We start from the raw sequence: 18,277 nt of genomic DNA, 5'->3' as shown, positions 1-18,277 counted from the left end.
ATAATCTCTAAGGAAGGGCCCCACATCAGTTGCCCCTGTCACCTTCTCTACAAACCAGGTTCCCATTGTTCTTTTCCCAAGTACCAGAATACAAACTGTGAGATGAGAGTCACAGATGATCAGCTCGGCTCCACCACCAACTGTGTGCCCTTGAGGCCCAAAATGGCTGAGCGACTTGATCAAAACTCCGCAGGCGGTCCATGGTGGGTCTCCTCTTGTCTGCTTTCCTGTTTGTATATCACTACCTCTAAAAATAACACTGATTTTTTTTTCTGGCACCGATTGATGAATGACGAATTGTCCCCATCTTTTTTCAGTCAATTGACCCAACAAAACAAAACAGTTTTTAAGCTCATTGTTGGTTTCTTTGCATATTGGACTGGCAAAGAGTCTTTGGGTGTATTTCACACATTTCGTTCTGATGAACAAATTCCATGACGCTGCAAAAAATAGAAGAGAGTTTTCTAGATCATAAATTCCATATCAAGTATACTTTGAGAATTAAAAACACTTTCCTGAAAGTGGTCAAAATATTTTAATTGCATTTGGCACGGCCCATAATATGCTATCACATGGCAAAGGCCAAAGTATTTGGGATTGAATGAAACAGGACGATCGCTCTAGGCTTTTAACAAAAGATACACCGTTGAGAATAGGCACTCTGGTAACAAAAAGCCACTTTGTTTTAGCATATATTTTACTCATGGTCCTCGATGCTGTCTGTACATGCAAATCAACGAGAGAGCTTTTAAGATATTCTGACGCCAGGGCACCATCTCCGACCAATTACAGCAGTCTCTCTGGGGGTGGGGACCAGGCCTCGGCATATTTTAAAAGCTCCCTAGGTGACTCTAATATGCAGTCAGGGTTGAGAACCACTGATTTAGACATTGCTGTCCCAATTAATATTTAAACAGTCACAGCCCGTTGGCCTCTCTAATCCAGTTGCATTACCACCGGCATATAAAAGATTATTTTTTAAATACCATATGAAAAGACAGATCAATGGGCTCTTGAGGTACAAGTTACTCTATAATCCTTCTGATGCACTGTCCATCATGGTAGGCCTCCGGTGTTTTAATTCATCGCCTGTGCTTTTGTAGAACCGAAAGCGTTAATCCTTTTTCACAGACTCTAGTGCAAACCTTGATACTGAATAATCCACTGTGTTGTGTGTTTAAGATCTCTGCTTCATTAAGTGACCAGATATTCCTGGCAGCAGAAGAGTGGCAAGATGTCAACCTGAGCTTTGCTGAGCCAAAAGAATGAGCTTTTACCATATTTCTAAAGATGAATGTGCTCTTAGAGCATGTCCATTAGCCCCAATACTCTAATGAATGTATGGCTTGACGGACACAATAATTGGCATAGTTCAGAGTGTAAGAGAATCAGTTTGATGAATCAGAATAAGGTCAAGTGAAAGAAGAAACAAGGATTTAGTTTGCACATATTTCTAACCATAGCAACAAGAAAGATTAAAGAGTAAAAAACAAGATTAGGTAGACTTTGATAATCCATCAATGTGGGGCCCCCTCATCTCATTAACACTAATCAATAGAAAGGTGGCTACGCTGTAAAACAGTGGCACTCAAGTTCCAAAGAAGTCACTGCGTATCCTAGCAATGTCTTTTTTTCTTTAGCAGTCTGGGAATCTTATCTATTGTGGCTAATCTCTGGAATTTCTGGCCTTATCTCCTGATTACTACCCAATGAGATAGCTCACTTAGGAGAGCCTAGGATTTTATTTCCCCTTGGGTTTATCACCAACATTTTCCTCTTAAAACATCAACCCTGACCTTAAATGTATCAGGGCTTTCTCTGTTGGCTCTGGAAACAGTCACAGCGCTCAGGTATAATTCTTCTGATTGAAATATGTTTTGCTTCTCCTCTCCAGTGAAACAATAAAGGCAGATTGCGGAGCAAGCCCTTTTATTCCCCCTAAAAGAAACTGCTGTGAACCACAAAAGAGAAATACAAAAGTAAATTGCTTCGAAGGAACAAGAGGCCTGCTCACTCATGCTGGGTCATACAAAAGAGACTTCCGTCTGTCTTGGCAATAACGAAGGGGAGTCTAGTTCTTAACCAAGCTTGACATGTGTCTGAGACAAGACATTAGTCATGCTCGGCTTCATCTTCTCAGGAATCTCTTGTTTAATTTAACTCAATGAATTTGGATTGTGAAGGAGGAGCTGAACCTAACCCTGAGTTAGACAAAAGAATCTAAATAGGAACCTTAAACCATTTCTACCTCTTCTGGGTTCTGACCTTACTGTAACAAAGAAAAACAAATCAAGCTAAAAGAATGCGGTATCTTTCCTTGATAGAATCATGAACTGGAGGGTTAAAAAAATGAAATAGATCGTGATAAGCTATTTGGAATTTTTGATAATTGATAAGTATCACATGACCTATTTTTAATAAATTCAAAACATTTGGCTTGAAAACACACGCAGGTAGAAAGTTGATGTGTATGCTACTGACAGACAGGGACGGTGGGCAAAATTACCGGCTTATAATGCTAGGCCAGCTAAAATCATGCAAATTAGATTTGACCTTCTTTAGTTACTCACATCTTTATTTCTCAATTAGTCAATTAAGAAAAATGTGTTATGTGAGTACTATGTTCTCAGCATTACAAGACACACAGAAGACTTATATGACCACTTCTACTTCAAGGAGCTTAACTTCTGGTTGGGAAGCTCAAAACACCATTAAACAAGTTATGAATCAGCAATGGGCAAAGCATGTGAGGCTATGTTTGAGGGAATTATAATTTATGGAGTCCAACACATTCTCTTCTGTATTTCAGTAGTTTTCTATTTATTGGAGTTCAGTGACAATTTGACTCTGCCCTTATTTGAGGACTGGTACTCATCCCGTTGGGAGAATTCTCTCTGTGAAATATTCTTCATTTTATGTCAGATCAACCCAATCCAACCCAATTCAGTATTCTCTGGTAGCTTCCATAGATTTTTGACCCCATTCACAGTGAAAAATGTATTTTACCTCATGATGCCATACACACTACAGTCATATAACTGACCGAAAATTTTGCTGAAATTGTTGTAAGTTTTACAATGTGTAATGCCCTCTGATACTTTCTATCTGATTCAATTCTGTTATATATCCTTTTTTAAAAAAACTGCTGATCGTGACCCACTGAATTGATTTTACCACCCACTGACGGGTCATCCTGCTACAGTTCCAATGATAGCGCTTAAGTCTAGATCTTTACTTTGCAGGGACCTAGTGAAATGGGTCTTGAATTTAAGGATCACATACTCCTTAAATAAATTGCAACTGGTTTTCCAACAGGGGCTTTAAAAACATGAGTTGGCTTCATAAGCACCTGTAAGCACGGTGGGTAGACATTTGCTTGAATCAGCCCTATGTCTGTATGCACCCTCTACTTTCAGCTTGAGTGGGTCGGAAATTTCTTTTCCCATCCTCACCATCTTCTGGGCACTATCGCCAACTTTTAATATTAAAACTGAAACTTCATTAGACAAAATATATTTTGATATCTGGCTTCCACCACAGTCCCAGTGTTGTTACGTAGGGTCAATTTAAAACAACAACAACAACAAAGTGCCTCTGAGCATGAACAATGTCTGCTGGCTTCCTTGGCAGGCACAACAAACTTAAGGGTAGACCTCCTCAGTACAGTTCTCCAAAGTAGGAAGATCTTTAAAACATTTGGCCTTAGGATCCTAGAGTTACAACATTCTCTGATTGAAACTGAAGTTAGAGAGAGAGAAGGGAAACATAATCTGTTTTGATGCTGACAACTGAGTACGATACTCAAATTAAATACATAAAAATCGTAATGAAAAATATCAAATTACTTTCAGTTTAAGGGCAGTAGTTATTCATTTAGAAGTACAGTATAGATATTCTGTGTTATTACAGGAAAGATACATTTTATCACTATTTACATAGGGGACACAATTAACCAATTGAATTAGTGCTAGACCTAGATTTGTTACAATTTGTTTACAGTCTTACATCCTAGGCGGAAAATGTAAACAACGTTATTATTCATTCAATAAGTATTTATTGAGCACTCACTACATCACAAACACTATCCTAGGCTATGAGGAAACAGATGAACCAGGCATGGTGCCCAGCTGTAAAGACTTGTAGTTTTTTGGGTGAAGGTGGCCAAAACACCTCAACAACAAATAAAGTAAATGAGTGTCAAATAGTGTAATTGTGTGCAGAGAATTTCAAAAGGTGATATGATGGTACTGTGTGGCTCCTTCAGATGGACTGGCTGGGGAGAAACTCTCTGCCAATGGGACAATGTGACCAACAGCTGAATGACTACAAGGGGCAATCCTGAAATTATTGGAGGAAAAAGAATTGCCCAGCAAGAGAGTTCCTGCTGGACGAACTGAAAGAAAGCTAGTGATGTTGGGGTGTGGGGGGCAAGAGGAGGAGAAGTGCAAAAGCAGATCAAAGAGAAGGCAGAGGCCAAATTATGTTTGAATTTTATTTGAAATATTATGGAAAGTCTTTACTGTGTTTCAGGCAAATCTGACTCATGCTCTTAAAGGACCACTCAGACTCCCATGTAGATAGTGAACTGTGGGGAAACAAGAGTGGAAACAAGGAGACCAATGAGAAAACTACTTTGGTAGCCAGGAGAGAGATGACATTAGCTTAGACTAGGATGACAGTGTCAATAGCTTTGTTAGTTGGAGATAATGGATGATGCAGCTGGTCTGAGGGTGAAGGTAAAATGATGCTACATAAAAAATGATGTGTGCAGCATGTCCTTGTGTAAATGCATCAAGATTAAAGCAGAAAACAAACACAGGGATAAAGGAGATTTCACCTCTCATTGCTGTGCACGTTTTCAAGATGCGAACAATTGAAATTCAGGCATTGTCTTCATGTGGAAAGTCTCAGAAACCACCATTGTTCTTGGGATCCTTGTTAAAATAGAGCATCAAACATGCTATGACTTAGGATAAGAATCTTTCATGAAAGAAACTTGGTTCCATAAAGAACTCATTCACCACAACAGAATAAGAGATTAAAATACTGTAAAGAAACTGGGAGAACTAAGAGAGAAAAACAGTAAAAAATAAAATAAATAACCAAGAGACGTTTCTAGAAAGTAAAGGAAAAAAGGAGCAGAGGGAGGGAGACAGCAAGAAGTCAAAAAAATGTGTCCAAATTCTCTGGTCAAACCTCTTCTTACCCAGCAGGCAACAGGTCAATCCACGACTTCTACAACTCAGGATGGTACTGTGAAAGAGATCATCTGGGGCCTTTCGCAAAAATAGTCATCAAATATTTTTCAAAAATCAAAAATATTCAGAGAATAGAATTGAATTAAACTTAATTTTACAGAGAAAGAATTTTTGCCTTTTATTCTCACTAAGAGCTTTATTGGCTATTTTAATTCCATGCTAATCACAAAATTTGAAGAGTTAAAATAAACTAATTTCACAAGTGCCTTGGAATATGTATCTGTCATCCATCTCTCTCAATGGATTTATATTCAGGAAATTTCTGTTTGTGAACTTCTTTTGTTAGTCAGTATGTGGAGATATACCTTCTTGTTAGAAATTAAAATTTTTGCAGTTGGAAGATTTTGTACCTTAGGTTACTTTAGAAACCATTACTTAGATTACGTTTAAGTTTCATTACTGAGTTAAATAAATCACCCCAATTCCCTCTCTTATAGAGTCACAATGTTATAGTCTGAAAGTGCTCCTCCTCAAGGCATATACTTCATTTTGCCCTTACTTTGGCTGGCTGCCTTTTACCTTCATAGTATCAGGAATTAATTTTAATCAGAATTTCTCCTCTAAAGGTTTCCATAACATCAACATTGTAGTAATGTAGCTTTTTATTCCAAAAAGGAATGTAGTTAAGTTTCCTTAGGCCATAATGTTCATAATTTTCTTAAAATAGGCTTTTATAAAAGGCAAAATATTCTGTCTTTTTTTCAGAACTCACTTGCTCAAATTATATAAATACTTTCAGGTCTAATACCATTGATATAGCCACATATTTTTTGTCAGCTTCGCCTGATTCATTGTTCTTGGCTTGTTCCTAGAGCTAATATCAAAACTGTTGAAGAAAAAAGTCTTCTTGTAACACCAAGCGCCAACCTCTGGTTCTTCTCAACTATGCTGTGGTTATCTCAATCTGTGTCTCAGGAATTAAACATACTAGTTTCAGCTTTCTATCCACGTAATTATTCTTAAAAAAGAAAAAAATGTCCCCACCTGTTCTTTATGATTCAATCTTCAAAAGGTAAAATTAAGTAGAACAAGGATGATCTTATATGTATAATTTAAAATAAAGGGGATTTGAGACCTAAATTATCCAACTAAGTGCTTAATTGTTCACTTTCAACTGAGGAGATGACAAAAGAAGAGGGAAAAGAAAAGAGTAAATTCCTACAAATAAAACACAATTTTTAAAAAAAAAACATGAAAGTGTATTTTCAAAAATAAACCCAAATTTTTACTTGTCTCTATATCTTGCCAAGAGTATAACCCCAAACAAAAATTTTGGAAAAGGGTTTTCTAGATATCCCATGGCCATTCTCTCCCATTTCATGGTCAATAGGACCTTATCATCTTTGCATAGTTGACCTGTGACAGGCAAAAAATAAATAAAATGAAACAAACAAACAAAAGCTAATGGATAAAATCTAAACATCTTGTGTGTGTGTTATAGTTTCCAAAGCTATAATGAATAACTGAGATTCAGCCTTTCTTTAAAAAGAAACTAAGCAAGACTCTGCTTCTGCCCTCTAGAGAAGGTTAACTCATATCAGAAAGAAATAACTCACCTGATTCCTTCTTTCTCTGTATAGATGGTGGAAGAGGGGGAATTGAATTGGTAAGACCCAGAGCACACCCCTCAGTCCACTGTCAAGCACAGGATATGAGTGAGTCTCCTATATGCAGGGCTAAGCTTGGAGGGACTAAAAATTCTCCTTTTATGCCCTTAATAGAGTGGGAGAGATTGGGGCATGGGGTGTTTCCAGGGGCCAGGAGATAGGAGAGAGATTGATTGAGAGGCAAACATCTTGGAGGCTAGAGACTGCAGAGGAGAGTTAAGGATTTTAGAGAACATATGAATTGTCTAATTATCAATTATCAATTGCCTCCTACATCTCTTCAAACCATCGATGAAGTCCACTATAATGTGGACTTGCTAATGTGGGACATGTGTGGGAGAATCAAGGAAAAGGAACCTTGTCACATTTGGGACACCAAGGCATACAATAGGACAGCACACTCGAAATGGTGAAATGACTCATACAGTTGACACCTGCAGTTGAAACCAGAGATGACTAAAGAAACATAAGTCATCCCTCAGAATCCCCAGAGACCTGAAAGGATGCTAGAGCCCAGTGACATAAGTGTTGAGGTTAATCAAGCCAATTTCACTTGAGTCTAAATATTAAGAAGGAAGGAAGGAAGGAGGGAGGGAGGGAAGGAAGGAAAGAAGGAAAAGAAAGAGGAAGGGAGGGAGGGAGGCACAAGGGTACCTCACTGAAATTTGGGTTATGTGTTTCTTTAGGGTCTGTAGATGATGTTAGTTCCCTTTATAAAATATAACCTTGCTGGCACAACCATCTCACTAATACCTCAAATAGCATCAGACCAGAGGTTGACTGGCCTGGCCATTTTTAATTACACCCACTTTAATAAGGACTATTTAGGCAGATATTACAATTATGACTTTTAAATTGTTTCGCATATGCTATTAATGCGTATCTATTTCCTTTCACAAATTCACTGGTTTCATAAACACTAATTCTGTTCCTCCCATTTGGATTTTCTTACTTTTCAGTAAATACTGCATTGGGCTTTAAAAGTGTGTTAAATATAGGTGCCAGCCCTGTGGCCGAGAGGTTAAGTTCACGCCTTCCGCTTTGGCAGCCCAGGGTTTCACCGGTTGGGATCCTGAGTGGGGTCATGGCACCACTCATCAGGCCATGCTGAGGCGGCATCCCACATAGCAGAGCCAGAAGTACTCACACCTAGAATATACAACTATCTACTGGGGGCTTTGGGGAGAAGAAGAAGAAAAAAACAGATTGGTAACAGTTGTTAGCTCAGGTGTCAATCTTCAAAAAAATAAAAAAGTATGTTAAACACAAAGTCACTCTGTTCATTTAGCCTGTTGTTTCGATAATTTGAAATGATTATGACTGAAATGTTTGAAGGATGATTTCAATTTTCTGAGCCTAGATAGGGTGATCTGTATATATATGAAAGAAATCCACGTTATCGTTCGTTTGTTCTATATTGGCTTTTGGGGTTGGGGGGAGCAATGACCTGACATAATTTAGTATGCACGGTATGTTGTTTTGTGTTTTCCTGTAAGAGAGAGGTTGGCAAACTGTGGCCCTTTGGACCAAAAAATAATAATAATAGTTTTATTGGGATACAGCCAACTCATTCATTCACTTCCTTTACGATGGCAGAACAGAGTAGTTGCAACAGAGACCGTATGGCCCACAAGGCTAAAATATTTGCTATCTGGCCTTTTACAGAAAAAGTTTGCTCACACCTGCTATAGCACTGTTAAATTAATTAAACAAGGAGGCACTAGACTGAAGTGGCTCTAATGCCCTGGAGGTCTATGTAAGCAAACTGAAATCTAAGCCTGCAAATGCCTCAAGGTTAGGAAATCAAAACACTAAGGACAACCAATCACAAACAGCCAATCAATGATTTACCATCCTTGTTTCTGCACTTTCTCTATGTAAGTCTTTCCAGAAAGACACTGCCCAATTCGAATGGATAAATGCTCAAATAAACTTAAATTTTTTAATATGCCTCAGTTTGTCTTTTAACAGCACGTTATTCCTAGTAGTAATGGTCATGGTCTGGGTAGTGCTCAAAAACACTTCATAAAATATCTTAATTCTGTAAAAGTTTATTAACATTAAATCCACCTGGAATTTTCCCTCTGCCCCTCCAGATTCACTCTCCACCCTTCACCCAGCTCTGAGCCCTAGGAGCTGACCTTCATGAATGCAACAGCAACAGGTTTCTTTGCCCGTGGCTTCCTGGTGGATCTGGGAGCCATCAGTGGGAGATCAAAGGGTGGGATGTGAGATGTGCTTTAATATATTTCCTCCCTCGGGTGCCTTCCTGCCTGGCAGCTGTTGAGTTGGCTGTACCCATCCGTGTTCCTGTCTGCTAGTCCTTCCTAGAGCTACAACCACTCTTTCTGGGTTATGGTAACTACTCTCTCCTCTGCCCACCTCAGACCTAGCATAAGGTCTGGCAGCTCTTGTTTGCACAGGGGAGCCTCATCATTCTCAGTTGAGGTCCCCATCCTCACATGTAAACATGACTTCTGTTAAAGTCTTATAGTTAGCCCACTGGAGTGAGCCTTTTCCTACAAGGACCCTGACTGATTCGTAAAGTAACCCTCCAAAGCTTGTGCCCAAGTAGATATGGGTTGAAATGCTACATATTTCAATTACTAACCGTGTGATTTCAAGCAAGTCGTTTTACCTCTCTAAGCTTTCTTTGAAAAATGAGAATAATAATACCAACTGCAAAGAGTTGCTAAGAGAATTCAATGGAATGCTGATAAAGTGCTTAATACAATACCTGGCACTCAGGAAGTCCTCAATAAATGGCAACTATTATTGTTTTTCGTTTTAAGCATCTATCATATTCACACATCAAGAATCAAATGTGTCAAGAATTAAGTAAAGAATGCATAGGAACATTAGTATTATTTTAATAACTTTATGGCCAATTCTACCAACGTTATTTTCTCCAAGTTCTTTGCTTCAAATTAGTACACTGTGTTACATTAGAGCATTGATTCTCAACCTGGGGCAATTTGGCCTCCTCTTCCCTAGTAATGTCTGGAGACATTTTTTACCGTAATAACTTGGGGGTGGGTGCTGCAGGCATTGAGTGGGTAGAGGTCAGAGAACATGCTAAACATAATACAAGGCAAAGGACAGTCCCCCAAAACAAAGAATTTTTCAGTCAGAAGCGTCAATAATGTCAAGGTTGAGACACCCTGCGTTAGAGGATGATTTGGGGCTAACTTTTTCAGGGACTCAGGAGAGTGAGGAGTCCAGCCAACTTCATGTTCCTCACACCATCAAGTTTAGAATAAATATACATGCCGTGTAGTGTGGGAAGAAGGGGGTTTTCTTAACATTTAAGACCAACATGAAAGATTTTTCATCAATTGGCAAATCCCTAAAAAAAACAGCCATTTAAATAAATTTTAAGCAAATAAGTCTTTTAAGTTTCACCACTCACTAAATGTGGAAGTGAGCAAGTGGTGCTAACACCCATTTTAATAATGTAAAAGTGGAGGAGAGAAAGTAAGTGCATTGTTCATCATCCCCAAAATTAATCTTAATACAGGTGGCTTCAATGATCCGTTGTAAGTTCTTCCTCATCCCCCACCCTACTCCCAGTGTCCTTTTCCTCTAAATCCTGTCACACAGAGATGCATTTCTCCTGAGCTACATTCCTTCCCACTTTGCCCCACAATTTCACACACTACAAATGCACCAGAGCTTTAGCAGTTAGTCAAAACAGGAGTGTTTTGGTTTTGAGGGGAAGGGATTTTGGGCTTTGGTTTTGTTTGGGTTTGGATTTTTTGCAAAGCGGGCGATACTCCTCTTCCTACTTTTTTGTGTTACGTCTATTAGTGTTAGTACCAACACCGTGCCTGAGAGAATCTCTAGTCATTCAGCTCTTTCAGCTTTTGTTTAAAGTCATCCTTCCTCTCACACCCACTCAAGCTCCTTACACACACACTTCGCAGGACTCAGCGCCCACAGGAAGTTGTCCGAGGGGGTCTAGACTAGAAAACAAATCAGCTGCAAACAACAAGATGCCATGCTGAACTTAAAACCCCTGCTTCCTTCTGAAGATTAAGCCTTTGTCGAGGGTCAAGTATGACTGCCTTCCTCCTTTCCTCAGAAAGCATTCTCTCCCGGGAAACTTCCGTTGTCCTTCATGGAACCAGTGGGCAGTGCCCTGCAGGGCTTCAGACATGCCCAGACATGCCTGCATCCAAAGTGTTCGGCTCAAGCCAGACCCTAGCTATAACAGTATAGTACCTTTACCCGAGATGTAATCAAAACCATTGGCTTCAACCCTCCCTGACTTGGAAAAATAGATAATAGACCAAATCTTTGCTTACTGACCCTTTATTAACTGCAGTTCTTGTCAAATAATTAGTATCCAAATTTTGAACTTTGTAAAATTAATGCTAGACTAGAAATCTCCCAAGTGAACATATTCAATAGAAACTATGGAATATACTCAAAGGAGTAACAATCAGATGATTCTGCAGGTAAGTGCCTTTATGGAAGCTAACACTTATTATGCAACTTTAGGGAAAAATACAATAAAACCCTATTATGAGATGCCTTCCTATATCACTAATCCAATTACAATGTGGGACAAAATTGTATTTCTGTGTTAAAATGAAATATACTTTATTTCTCTTCCTATGATATAGAAAGTAGATCGAGTTATTTTCCTTGGTAAAAGTGACTTAATGGTGATGAATTACACTTGACTACCTTAAAATTAATTCCTGATATATTGCATTATTTTTAAATATGTGAAATAAGAGCAGAAACCTATTTTTTGTACTGAAAAACTCCTATTTCCTATTACTGTGTTAATGTGCAGAGCAAGAGCAGTTTGTGTATTACAATTACATCTTTTTCTCTCTAGATTCAGCAGAAGATATGCTAAATTTTAGAAGCTCAAACAGAAAGAACTTAGAATAGGTTTAGAACTGTAAAGATGAAATGCAGGAGTGAATATACAAAGAGGTAATATTCAGGGTCATTCTTGGGCTTTGTCTCCTGGGGGAGTCACTTCCAATGGCAGCAAAAAGATTTGTATAAAGCGGTACATTGCACACAACAGCAGGGTGACTGTCTATGATCATGGAATCTTGGAGATAGTGGGCTGCCAAGGTTCAAAGAATGCACAAAGAGGACTGCACAACAGCTTATGTTCTAAGAAAGAACGTCTGCTATATATAAATGCGGATTGAAGAGAAAAGTGGTATTTTAGCCATTTTATGAAAATGGAAAGTATTAGGTAAACTGAGCCCATGTTCTTCTTGGAGTCAGTTAATGTGATTCCAAAAACCATTCTGCTCAGTTAAACATGCCTGAAGAAGTTATATTTTGTGTAAATGTACTTCACAGCATGATTAGAGTTCTTTCAAGGAGATACCTTATTGAATAGGTTTTTCAACTTCACATGTTCACATTCTTGAAAGACTAATGGATCCTTCATTAAAGAGATCACAGCTTTTCAGGTGTCATGCTTGAAGACACACAATGAATTGGTCATTAAGGAGATTCAGCCACGCAGAAAGGACAGAACAACTGGCCGACTCTTCTAATGACTCAAACAATGTTGGCAGAGCCACTTTCACTTACAGGCTGGTTTATAGTTGCAAAACAAGCATTAATTTTTCAGACATAACAACTACCTGAAAGAATCAACCACCTCAAAAGCAAGTGTCCACATTCTGGAGAAACAGTTTGTACGCTGGTGTTTTCCATCAAACAGATCTATTCGCACATTATTGCTGTCCCATCCTATTTCTTTTGACCATAAAATGTTATGCATCTTACACATAAGAGTAATCACACTTAGATAATTAACTGCTTTCTCAATAGATCATATGCATTCCAAAGAGCACACATTTAAGATTATTATAATATTTTGAAATAAAAATGCATTTTGTGCTATCTCAATTGCTTCATGTGGATTTGTTTACCTTAGGCTGAGTCAGTTTTGATTGTCTTACTAGTAAATGAAAGACACTTGACTTGCCCATTGTGTCCAGTTAATCAAGTCTTCACCCAAAACTAGGATTCTCTAAATATTTGCACTTGAGATTTTTCTTGTGTCTGGCTGAAAAGTAGACAAGAATTAAGGAGGAAACCCATTCTCTGGCAGCAATTTCACAATCCTCTTCTCTGCCCCTTGCCGCTGTCATAAGGAAAAAGATTCTGGTTGAGGCTGTTCTTTCAAGGATAAGCTGACAATTTGCTAAGCCTGTGTAAAAGCACTCTGGTAACTTCCAGATTAATTCTGATATATTTTTTTTTCACCTTGTGGTACTTCAAGGCCAAATGAGCCTTCAAGGAGGTCATAGGAACGTAAGAACATAAGAAATGCCATAATAGGTCAAATTAATGAGCCAGTTAGTCTGATACACTTTCCCGGAGAGTGGCAACAAGATACCTTTTGCGCATGTTGTCAATTTCAAAATATTTGAAGCTATAAGCAGGAGTGTTTCTTAGATCAGCTATCTATTTCAAATGTCTGTGGTTCCCTCTATTAATATGTAATGTGTCTTCACCCATAAATTCATTTAAACCCACCTGATGATATTTTAATCATGCACTACTTTTTATATAATGAGCTCTATAAATCTGTTACCTTTAATTTGGCCTAAACTACGTGCTTCACATTTCCAAGGGTCTCCTGACTGAAGTATTCTCGGAGTTGGCAGACCAGTAACTGGGATTGTGTGTACTCCGTCTAATTGAGGTTGCTATATTGAGTTGATTACATGTTTAAATCCTCCCAAACAGGTGGTTACAGATTATCCATCTATAACTCCTAGTGCTTCTTGCCAGCTCTTTATTGGCTGGGGTCAATAAGTTCCTTCTTATAGTCTACTTAAATATTTTCTTTTTTTTTTTTTTCTTAAAGATTGGCACCTGAGCTAAAAACTGTTGCCAATCTTTGTTTTCTTTTTTTTATGCTTTATCTCCCCAAATCTGCCCCCCCCCCCCGGTACATAGTTGTATATCTTAGTTGCAGGTCCTTCTAGTTGTGGCATGTGGGATGCCGCCTCAGCATGGCCTGACGAGCAGTCCCATGTCTGCGCCCAGGATCTGAACCAGCGAAACCCTGGGCCGCCGCAGCAGAGCGCGTAAACTTAACCACTCGGCCACAGGGCCAGCCCCTTAAATATTTTCTGTTAGATAGTCTCCTTCTTTCTTTCTTTTCACTAGAAAAGGCAAATGATCAGGATTCTCCTCACAAAAAGTAAATAAGCAAATAAGCATTGTTTCTCAGAGTTTAACAACAGGAGCTTGACCGCCAAGGAAGCAGGGTGTGCAGCCAACATGGGTCCATGAGCAGCTGGGCTTGTGGAGATGTGTTTTTAATTGACAACAAAAAATTAGCAATTCAAAAACTCACTGAAAAGGCAAGAATAAGGAACAAGAATTTGTATTGTATTCTTTTATCCACAAGAGTAAAATAACTTTGGTACAAGATCTGTGGCATGTTTCCCATAAAAGAAAACACAATGAAATGAAATGACATTTTATCAGCTTGAAAGGAAGCAAGTGTTTGATATAAAAAGGAAGGGAGGGGCCATCCGTGTCTTGAGTGGCAAAAAGGTCCGTATTATTGTCTCAGCTCTTGCTAAACTGCCCTGTGGCTTGCCTCACTCCTATAATAATTTTTGGTTGGTCTAGAAGAGAATAGCTCAATCTTAGAGCTGGAAGGGACCTGAGAGACATTTTCTTGTTTTATAGATAAAGAAATTGGAGCGCAGAGAGTTTAAATGGCTTTCTTGCAGCCACGCAGCTGTTTTTTGGCAAAGCTTGGTGTTAGATACAAGAGCAGCCACCACAAGGCAACCTCAGATAGCAGGGCTGCCCCCGCCCCACGGGGATGGATGGATCTGTTCTTTCTTGGGACCACCTAAGGTCATGACCAGGATAACGTCTTCTTTTCAATAAGACTTTGTTTTCTTCTAAACTCACACAATACATGCACATATTTACTGGTTAATTAAAAAGAAAAAGGCAAAACAAATACACTCAAATCCTACCTTCATTTCTCAACCAACCGAGTAATCCAATAAATTATGTACTTTGGGATTACTTGGGTTAGACAACATTCCCTGCATACTGTATGAGATGTCTTTGATTTCAAACATGTTTTAAATAAATAGTTCTATCAAAATAGAATGGCCTTAACTTTGAGCCCTGGGAATAAACAAATAGTCTCAATCAATGACACTGAGACAATCATTTAATATTTTTCAACAAGCTGAGAAAAGAAATATTTTCATGCCTACGACATTAAGTCAGAAATAGCCTTTGGCACATACTTAGCTTGGTCTTTTCAAAGGTTGTGGGAAAATATGGGGAAAAAAATATAAGCAAAATTAGCAAGGCTACCATGACAACAAGCAAGGACTCAGAGGCAGAGTTTAAACTCTGGAAATCTCAGAGGAAAGGAGAGGAGTGTCCCTGGGACAGTTCATCAGGGATGAGGCATCAAGCGTAAAGAGAATTATTGCTAAATGGACAGATACTGGAACAGATATTTATTGTAATGGATTTCCTGTGGTGTGAAATTTTATCAAAAGGGCACTGTTACTGAGGAGAGACCATTTGCCTGAAATTATAAGTGTTTTTTGCTGTATTGAACTCAACGTGGAAACATATGTCCTACATTTTTATTTCTGTGGGCTGTCATTTGTTTTTGTTCAATGGACACAAGAAGCTGTGTGTTTAGGAGTAGGGAAAAATTATGTGAAGTTTTTTTAATTGAGTTTGCCAAAGTAGTTAAGTCAGGACTCAGGAGTGAAAATCAAGACTTCCAGTGCTCTTTCTATCACACCATGATTTTTTTTTCTATTTGAATTGTAAGCCTTAAATACTTACATACATTCATTCATTCATCAACAAATATTTATAGGCAATTACTGGGTGCTGATCTTCTACAACTGTTGGGAATACAGGGCTAAACAGGAAAGAGAGGGTACATTACATACTAGTTGACGGGAGCAAGAAAAGAAAAACAAGTAAACCAATAAATAAACAAAAATAAGTCTAGACAGGAGGACCAACAAGTACAAAGGCCTTAAATCAAGAAAGAGACTAGCATGCATCAAGAATAAGAAGAGTCAAGTCCACCTAGGACACAGTCAGCCAAAGGGAGCATACTTTGTGACAATGTTTGAGATAGGGTTCAGAGGATTGTAGGAGGGCATGGGGAATTTTCCATTCTTGTCCCCAACCAGCTATTTTTCATAAATCTGTCAGAAAGATCTAAAACCACAATCTCTCACCAGGATTGTTGCAGTAGAGATAGATTCTCTATTCACAATGAATATTGAAGATAAAACTGATAAGACATGACGATGGCTTGGATGTAGGATATAAAGGAAAGGGAGCAGTAACAACTCCTACATGTTTGGGCCAAGACAGTGAGTAGATGGTGATGTCATTTACTGAGATGGGTAAGACAGGGAGAGAAGATTTGAGGGAAAACTGCCTGATGGACATATCAACCTTGGGGCGTCCATTAGACATCCAAATAATAACAATATGGCCAGGTAGACATTTAAATATACAGTCCATAGCTCAGGGGAAAGGTCAAGTCTGGTGAGATAAACTTGGATCTCATCAGCCTATAGATGACAACAAAGCAATGGGCCCAAATGCGGTCACCAGATGTGCAGAGAAGATATAGAACCCATAGCCTAGCCCTGGGCCACTTCAAAGTAGGAGTGGGGAGTGGAGGGGTCAACAAGGAGCCTGAAAAGAAGATGTCACAAGGCAAGAATGAAAATAAGGTTAATGTGAGTAAGAGAAACCAAGAGAGGAAAGTATTTCCAAAGAAAAAGAGTAGGCAGCTGAGTCAGATACTGCTGAGAGGTTCAGTAAGAAGAAAGCAGAGAAGAGTATGTTGGATTTGGCAACAGGTAGGCCATTGGTGATAATTAAGATGAGTTTCCCTGGAGTGACAGAGATAACCACAGTTTTGAGGGGATTGAATTACGAATGAGAGGTATGGAAGGAAAAGCAGTGAGTCTAGGTAAACATTTGTCCAACAAGGAAGCAGAGTTTTGTTCTACAAGGAAGTAGAAAAAACTGGGCACCTACTGCAAGGAAACAGAAAAAACTGAACACTACTGGAAGCAAATAGAGAGGGAAGGGATAAAATTTGAAACCATTAAATTAACCAAAAAAGATTCGGGGTAGGTAATTACAATCAAATTTATTTTTACCTCCTGATCTTCTTCTGGATTCTATTCAGGGATTACTTTCTTCTCCTTTGCCTGGATGTAAACTTAGGCAAGACATGACTTTTCTAATAATTCTTAGTAATTCCGAACTCCTACCTTACATCACTAAACATGATCTCAGTTCGGTAGTTAGAATGTCCAGTACCATGTAAGAATCAAAGCCTCCAATTTCATTCAAAGGAAAGACATATGTATATATTATGGTTCTCTGGAAAATTTGTAGAAAGAAGTCTAATCTTAAATACAATAATGCCCATAGAAATAACACGCTGTAAATTCCCCGGGTGACATAAGAAATGTTGGAGAATGAAGTAAGCTGCTTCTTTCTCGCTTCCGTCCCCTCCCATGGCTGGCTGCTCTTTCTCATCATTTCTGTGGTTGGAGGGGAGGAGGAAGGAGGCAGAAAGGAAGGGAGATAACGAGTGCAGCAAACGGCTCACATGACTGGTGCTGTTGTAAGCTGGCTTTGTGCTCTTTGGCTCAGTGGATGTTTAAAGTTGTCTCTTCTGTGGGACTTTTTCATGGATTCCTTGGTGATCCCACACACTTGTGGCCTCTTACCTGCATTTCCCTTGACCAAAGGAAAGTCCTCTATTGTAGAGTTCCTTCATCTCTCCCCAGGCCATCTTCATCTTCTTCTTCCAATCCTCTAAAGATGATCCTATTAGGTCCAATCAGCAGGGAGCTCAGAGCTGCCTTTTCTCATCTATGACCCTAACAAACCCACAAGAAACACTCCTGCATTCTTTACCCAAACAGACCCTGGAATTACAGTTAGAATTTAGGCAGCACAATTTTTCTTCCCGTTGGTGTTCTGAACCATTCCATCTCTGCCTGTCAAGTTCTTCAGTAAGAGTTGCACACTGCATTCATTAAGACATCATCATGCTCTCCAAGTTGTCTCTTTGAGTGTTCTCTCGCTTACCCAAGATGCGAGGCAGCAGAGGGAGGAGGAAGACTCATCTCACGTGGGCTGCTCTGTTCAAAGAAATCTCCAAATTCTGCTTTTTATTCTGACCTTTTTATATTCACAAAGTGCGTGTAAAATTTAAGGGTCATGTAACCACTTTTCTAAAACTCCTTTGGAAATTCTGCATTTGGTTTTGCACCTACTCTGGAATGTGCATGTATTTTATTGTGGTACTCAGCTGAAATTGCAAATTTAACTCTTATTGCAGATTTTTCTTTTTTAACACAGGATAGTCCAAAGCGA

The sequence above is a fragment of the Equus asinus genome, chromosome 10, assembly GCF_041296235.1.
Source record: "Equus asinus isolate D_3611 breed Donkey chromosome 10, EquAss-T2T_v2, whole genome shotgun sequence".
Taxonomy (NCBI): domain Eukaryota; kingdom Metazoa; phylum Chordata; class Mammalia; order Perissodactyla; family Equidae; genus Equus; species Equus asinus.
The sequence above is the reverse complement of the archived record's forward strand: the minus strand, read 5'-3'. Positions refer to the sequence as shown.